This window comes from Tenrec ecaudatus, chromosome 2 (genome assembly GCF_050624435.1).
Source record: "Tenrec ecaudatus isolate mTenEca1 chromosome 2, mTenEca1.hap1, whole genome shotgun sequence".
In the NCBI taxonomy this organism is placed as follows: Eukaryota; Metazoa; Chordata; class Mammalia; order Afrosoricida; family Tenrecidae; genus Tenrec; species Tenrec ecaudatus.
The window spans coordinates 301,329,572-301,337,754 of NC_134531.1; positions in this window are offsets into that span (position 1 = coordinate 301,329,572).

An 8,183-nucleotide genomic window follows, 5' to 3' on the forward strand; every position below is an offset into this window, starting at 1 on the left:
CCACCAGGACTCCTATAAAGAGTTTAGCACTTGTTATCTACTTAGAATTGGTGTGAGCCTGGGTTCTCCAAAGAAGCAAAAAACAATGTCTTTTGTATTTGTTTGTATATAGAAAGAGATGTATGTGAAGAAATGACTCGCACAGTTGTAACTCCAGTCTAGTTCAAGTCTGTGAGTCAGATGTAAACTAAAGGCCTCTCATTGCTCTCATAGCTTCATGGGCTAAAGAACAGAAAGCATGAAGATGAAGCCGGAAGATGACTGACTGGTGGATGCCAACTTGAATGAATCAGAGATTCATGAATCAGTAATCTTCCTCTGTCTCCTGGGATGAGTCGGTGATATAACAGGAGGTTAATCAACTAGATTCAGATTCCGAATCCAGTAGTAAAAGTCAGATAGCTTCCACATACTGACAATTAATACTGCATGAAACCATGCTCAGTTGAATCAAGGCTGTGGCCAAATTAAGAAGGTCTATTCTCCCCACACTGTTTGGCTACTTCACAAAAGATCCCGTCGTAGAGTTGGCCACAGTATGTCAGAATCCTGGTTCATCCAAGTTGATAGAAAGCCTTTTACAGGATCTAACAGTGTCTGGAATATGCAATAGCTGCTCAATCATATGAATATATTCACATACACACTCTATACCAAAAGTGAAACTAACTGCCATTGAATCAATTCCAATTCACAGAACCCCTGTAGGACAGGGTAGAACCGACCCTTTGGATTTCCAAGACTAAATCTTTATGAGCGCAAACAGCCTCACCTTTCTGCTGAGGAGTGGCTGGTGCTGAGGAGTGGCTCAAGCCAGTAACTCACTATACCACCGCATTCTTTTAAATAAATGTCCTAGCACAGAAACATAAAAACCAAAGCTTTTACTATAAGACACAAGGCGTTCCTTTCTTTCTTTTTAGCTTAACCTATAATACACAACAGGGAGAGTTAACAAAAGATTCCCAAGACTTAGGATTCAATCGGCCTTAAGAGTGCTGGGTATAGAATTGAAAAGAACCAGGCTACCCTTACCTGACTGTATAAACTTATGCTAATTACATATATTATTTAAATTAGCTATTTCCATTTTCTCATCTAAAAATGCATATAAGAATAATATATCCTTGAATATTTTATTTTAAGGATAAAATGAGAAGGTATATAAAAGTCTTAGAGATGTTGTATGTCCTTTCAAACTCAACTTCATACTTTGTAATACTCCAATAAATGATAACTGTTATTTTAATTATTTCATAGGACAATAGCAGCAGAGACACAAGAAACCTGCAAAGCAGCATGGTCACGGGTCTTTCATTTTCTATGAGTTACTTTGACACCCTGATGGTGTTGCTGGGTAGGTGTTGGACCGCTAGCACAAAGCTCAGTGGTTCTAACCACCAATAGCTTTGCAGGACAGAAACGAGGCTGTCTGCTTCTGTAAAGATTTACAGCCTCAAAAATTCTGCTCACAGTCTCTGTGAGTCAGAACCAGTTCAGTGGAGAGAATTTTGCTTCATCTTTTTTCTTTTCTTCCATTCTTTTTTTATATGAGAAATCTAAATTATTATTTTTAAGCTGCCTGTATCAAAGAACATAGCAGTATTTTTTTAAAGTAACTGTGAATTATAACAGAATATCTTAGTCTCACTTTCTGAATGATTATTCCAGGCTTCAATGTTTGGTCCTTTCTGGTTCATTGTTCTTTTTATGGAAATAGGCCACCAGAGAGTCTTCCTTTTGTGATTTAAGAGATACCTGGGGGACTTTTTCCAAAATTCATTGTCTAAGAATAAGTATAGATTGACATTTTGTAACCAGTTTGCTAAGAACTAAGATCTTAGACCTGCATCTTCAGTACCACTGAGGCATCTTTTTCAAGCACCCGTTTTAATAATCTCACATTTTCCATCAGGCGAGCTTGTGAGACATAGTTTACTTTGCCTACTTAGGTCTTTTCTTCTCTTTGAAAGTCACTGGAATGTGTTCTGAGATATACAGTTTCCATGAGCCCTTCGAGAGTGACTGAAACCCCCTGTCCAGCTAATTATATGTGCCTCCAAACTCAACTTCAAACCACCGAACATTCTTCTGGGTGTTTTAAACTCATTTCTATCAGTACTATTCTGTGACCCCATCAGCCAAGGTTACAGAAATAGTCTCAAAACTGTAGGAAGGAAGCCATATTTGTTAAGAACTAGTGTTCCACTCACATATCACATTAGCAAAATTTAAAAATTCCATTTGCAAGTAGAAAATCCTGTTGGTGAGATATTTATAAGGGGCTATGCCTTCCTATGCACATTTAAATTGAAAAATCAGAAGTGAAAAGATTTTTTTCTTATATGTAAGTACAGAAAAGGAAATTGGTACTAACATAGTAAAATCAATATTGGGAATAGGGAATTCAGTCATGCACACAGTATAATATGTAAGGATGTACGTATAACAACGTTAGAGAAGATTATTGACCATCAACCGGGTACTCTTGTTTTATTTAAAGTGCCTTTGCAGGATTTAAGGTAACATACAAAAACCTATAAGCAAGTGGATGGCGTGTTATCATCTGGAATATAGCTACCAGCACATGATCCTCTCTTTCCCTGGTTGCTTAATTAATACAACAATTTGAAAGCTCCAGGCAGGTTGCTTTTGGAGGTCATCCCTAGCTAACAACAAAAGGTGTCAGACCACAAAGCTCTCGACTTTCATTTGTTCTTCCCTGCTCCATCTGACTTCGTGTGTAAACCAAACAAAAACAAACAAAGAAACAAACACCAACAAAAATGCACTGCCACCCAGTCAGGTTCATTTCATGGTGACCCTAGAGAATTTGCAGAGGCTGGGGGGATAGTTGGGAGCCCATAGACACACACTTCTCTCTCAGAGCAGCCGGTGCGGTTGAACTATCCACTGGGCCACCAGGACTTCTGGTGAGAGGAAAGGTACACTGAAATAATAAAGTATGCTAAGTGATCTTTGAGAGGCAGTATTACTACAAGAGACAGGGATTTTAGGAGAAAATTGATTGTTGGAGACAGACCTCAAGGAATTAAGCAGCTGATGCTGAGTGAAGTGAGACTCCTGCAAAGAGCAGGGGAAACACTAAACAGAAGTGACCTCCAGGCATCCTGTGGACAAAGAAATGGTTGGCGCCTTTCACTGGCTGCCAGGCCTAATTGTGTTTTTGATCGCCTGTGAGTAATGAGTGGGTGTGTTTTATTGATTAACTGAGCCCACAAGTTCTGCCAGTCACCTCAGGGTAGCAACAAAATTTGCAATACCAGTTAAATAATCTATCAATATGTAGAACAAGATTTAGGCATAAATGAACAATATTTTGGGCCAACAGGTTTGTGAGTGTTGTTATAATATCCTAAACCATTCATGCAATGGTTCATTTTAACTATCTCAAATACTACTAACACGCATGTTTTCAGTTACTGAAAGGATATTTTTATTCAGTGGTTTATGTGGCTCCAATCGAATAGGTCAATGTAATCTATGGGGTGACTGTTGTTGCCATGGCAGAGTTGGAAATGTCAGCTTCTCTCCCTGAGCACCTGTCAAACCAAAGATTGTGTCCACGTGGACCACCATTTTAGCTAAATTGCAGAAAAATTAATTTTTGAGAATACTGAACATAAAACATCAAACGTGGAGAGGGATGGGGGGACTAGAAGGTTTAGCATGAAAAAGAATAATAAAATAAAAGTTATTTCATTTAAAAAAACCTCCAGATTGTTTACCCCTAAAATCTATATATTGGTCTGAGTGGCGCAAAAAGGAAGAAAGTAAAATTGAATTTGGACTTGGCATTTTTAGTGAAATACAAGTTTATTTTAAACATTAAAAAAATCAAGCATATCAAGTGTAACAGACATGAGTCTAAATCAGTTGTTTCAGTGTCTTCTTCGTGTATTTGATCCATTCTTCAGTTCCTTTTGTTTATGTAGATCCAGGATTGGCATATCATAATCAACTCTTACTTTGCTAAAAGAAGTGTTATCATATTGGGGAAAAGTATGAATAAGAAACATTTGGTCCTTCGTGGATCCCTGGTAGCACACTGGTTAAACCAGATGGCAGTTAATCCAGAGGTTGGAAGCTAGAACCCACCAAGCACTCCTTAGGGGAGAGGCGTGCCAGTGTCAATCCACGAAGATCCCTGGTCCTGAAGACTCCTGGGGCCGGTCGATTCTATCCTTTCGTGTCGCTGGGAGTCAGAGGCAGAGGCAGTGGGTTTGAGTCCTTCACTCTGTGTCTCCCTTATCTTTCCATTTCCTCAGTGTGGTATTTTCTCCGTTCTGAACTTGACTGCTACTGTGGGCTATGCAATAAAAATATTATTCCTTCCTATAAATGTCTGTTCTGATTTACTTTTCTATTGTTTCTTTAACCCCAATCTAGTTTTATCTTATGGCAATATGTTGAGCTGGAAAGGCTAACTTTACTCGGCATTGTAACTGCAAGAATTACCGATGTGAAGATGTCTGGGTGAAGCCCAGGAAAGCAGTGATGTTTTGGCTTGGTATTTTTTTAAAGGACAAGAGTTTGTGTTACTGGAAAATATATCTATCTTTCAAACATTAGCTATTATGGAAGTGTTAGAGTGAACTATATGCTTCAGCATATTAGTCCATGTAGGCCTAGGGATAACCTTTGAGGACACTTATACTACTAGTGCACTGTAACAAATGGAGCAGGTTTGTGACCACAATACATGTAGTTTTTTTTTCATCTGCCATCTGTAGAAACAGTTGCATGATATTTTCCTAGACCAAAGGCAATTTTCTGAAAAAGCTAGGGAGCAAGTAATGATAACATTTAGGTCAGGGATGACCTTCAAGCAAGAAATGATAATGACCTTCATGCCAGAGGTAAGCGATGGTTTTCCTGCCACCGTCGGAGAGCTAAACACAGGCAAACTGAATAAGTAGACCTGAATTGAATTGAGTGAAGTAACTAAATCAGAAAGTTCTTTTCTTCTTTTTATATTCCATTTTAGCAAATATCACCAGGTATACTGTGAGGAAATATTGGGAAATTGTACAGATTGTCAGCATTTAAATATCATGGGGAATCTTTCTCTTCCCGCTTCAGAATTTTATGTTCTGCCTGAAATCCCAGGGCAAACAATCATGATCCAGATTTCTACAAAATGCTAGAGTTCACATTACAAAATCACAAAAGTAAATGGTTGTCAATTTTTAGCAAACCAAATTCCGTGGATTAGAGACAGTATATAACCATAGCTAGGCAAGGCCACATTCTAAGAAGCTTTAAAGTCTCCCAAGAAATAAAGGTGAATTTGGTATTACAAAATTTAGCAAAGAAAGCATCATTTGGGAGATTATGGGCCTATAAAATAATTAGCCGATGATTTCCACTCAGTGTGCCCGATAAGCTAATGATAGCCATAAAGATAAGGACCTTAGATATAAACCCATACAAACATACATACATACATGTATACATACATACACATAGGATATAAGCCCATACATACATACATGCATACATCCTGAGATAGTTAGTTTATTGTGCCAGCCTGGCCGATAAACACAAGTGGGATTAATTGAAGGGCGGAGAGATAAATGGCTCCGTGAGACTTGCCTTTCTTTCTTTCTTTTTTTTTTTTAAAGCTGAAAAATTGGGTTCTTTTTAATTTTTTAAAACATTTTATTAGGGGCTCATACAACTCTTATCACAATCCATACATATATCAATTGTATAAAGCACATCTGTACATTCATTGCCCTTATCGTTTTCAAAGCATTTGCTCTCCACTTAAGCCCTTGGCATCAGGTCCTCTTTTTCCCCTCCCTCCCCGCTCCCCCTTCCCTCATGAACCCTTGATAATTTATAGATTATTATTTTGTCATATCTTGCCCCATCTGGCGTCTCCCTTCACTCCCTTCTCTGTTGTCCGTCCCCCAGGGAGGAGGTCACATGTAGATCCTTGTAATCGGTTCCCCCTTTCCAACCCACTCACCCTCTACTCTCCCAGTATCGCCTCTCACACCCCTGGTCCTGAAGGTATCATCCACCCCGATTCCCTATGCCTCCAGCTCCTATATGCACCAGTGTGCTACCTCTGCCCCATCCAGTCCTGCAAGGTAGAATTCGGATCATGGTAGTTGGTGGGAGGAAGCATCCAGGATCTGGGGAAAAGCTGTATTCTTCATCAGTGCTACATGGCACCCTGACTGACTCATCTCCTCCCCTAAACCCCTCTGTAAGGGGATCTCCAGTGGCCCACAAATGGGCTTTGGGTCTCCACTCTGCACTTCCCCCTTCATTCACTTTTTCTTGTCCCTCGCTCTTTGATCGTCGGGCCAGTGTGCAGCTGCCTTGCTTGTTCTGTGCCTCAATTTAGAGGCTAAACTACTTGTGGGATGTCTAGCTGGTGGACTGTGTCGCTGAAAGTTGAGGTCACTTTAAACCCACAGGATTGGAATGTACATCTCTGGAGCTGGGGACCGACAGTTGGTGACCTGCTTTGCTGTTTGCTGCCTGGGTATATATAGCCCAGCTCTCTCTACAGAGGAGGAACTGGCGGCCCTCAAGACTTGAAGGACTGCTAGTGTCTCACAACTCTCTCAGAGGAGTGAGTTGCACTGAGCCATTTGTACTGCTTTATAATTTAACTGTTCATTTCTTGTGTTATCTATCTTTATAAATATATATAGAAAATTACTACCAATCTGGTTTTGTCTCTCTAGAGAAGCCTGTCTAACACATTTTGGTACCACACATATATAGGATATAAGCCCATACATACATGCATAGGGACCACCCATAGATGTTTAAGGTACAATGGATTACTCATTAATTGTAGCATCAGTTACTTCTCAGGAGACACATTTGATTATCTGCTACTGTCAAGATTTAAAGTTCAAGGGACTCAAAAGGGTTTCTTTGATGTCCTATAGGGTTGCTACAACTCAGAACTGACCTCATGACAGTGAATGCCTGAGTTCCGGTTGCTCAGGAGAGTGACCCCATGGCAGTGAATGCCTGAGTTATGGTTGCTCAGGAGAGTGACCTCTCAGCTTAAGGCTTTCCAGCAGCCATCCTCCTCAACAATCCACAACAGAAATTTTAATCACCCTCCATCTCAAGTTAAAGTTCCTCCGGAGTATAAAAGATGGAAATAGTAATGGAGAGAGAAAGCAAATTGAGATTCTGACGAGAGGGAATTGATAAAGTGCAATGTCTATGATCCAATGGTAACAAATGTAATATAATCTTTTCAGATTAATAATAGAGTAGCTAGCTTCCCGGTAAGCCACAAAGCTGGCATATTAACTAAGGACGTGACAACGAATCCAGGCTCTATCAAATCTCGTCACTTGAGCTTGCTGTAAATGATCTTACTTTAGCATTTTGCATAGTGTGATAGAATCCTCTTTCTTAAACTTTTATCTGAAGCCTCATAGACCTAAGATTGTGAAAAATGACTTGCAGAATTTTTTCTCAGGTATCCTTCAGGGCTGTCAATATCAGGCACTCTTATCTTCACTTTGGAAAATTTCCCGCCAGCATGTGTAATATTTGATATGCATCAGAGCATAAATTCCAAGCATTAAGTAGAAGGCTATGGTTTATCAAAAAAACCTCACTGCCATCTCCTTCGGAGAAAACCGGTGGTTTTGAATTGATTACTTTAACATCTCAGCCTCTGTGTGGTGACCCCTGCTTCTTCAGTTCCCATTTGGTTTACCAAGGTAGTCCTGAATTCATTAAGAGTCATCACACAGATCCAGCCTTGACTGAGTGATTTCTGACCTTTGACTGGCAATAATACAAACAAATAAACAAAAAAGCTTTGTCTTCAAGCAGAGTGACTTAGCTTTGACTTCTCTGGCTAGCCCAGGAAGGAGCCATGGAGTATGAGGCCCACATGGTTATGAGTCATCTGTTCCCTAGGCTTATACTCGAGTCAATCAGTTTTTCTGGTTTCCCAGATAATAATTAGATACCTTGGCTTATACTTGGGTCAGCTATATTCGAGTATATATGGTAGATTATATTTAACTCGAGTCTCTTCCCATAAACTAGAGATATAGAGATAGGAAAATATGTACAAAGTAGCATTCTAGAAAGCAGGATATTTTGGGGGGCATTCGAGTGTAGGACAATATCAGAAAGGAAAAGCTTAGGTGTTGAAAGAGAAACAC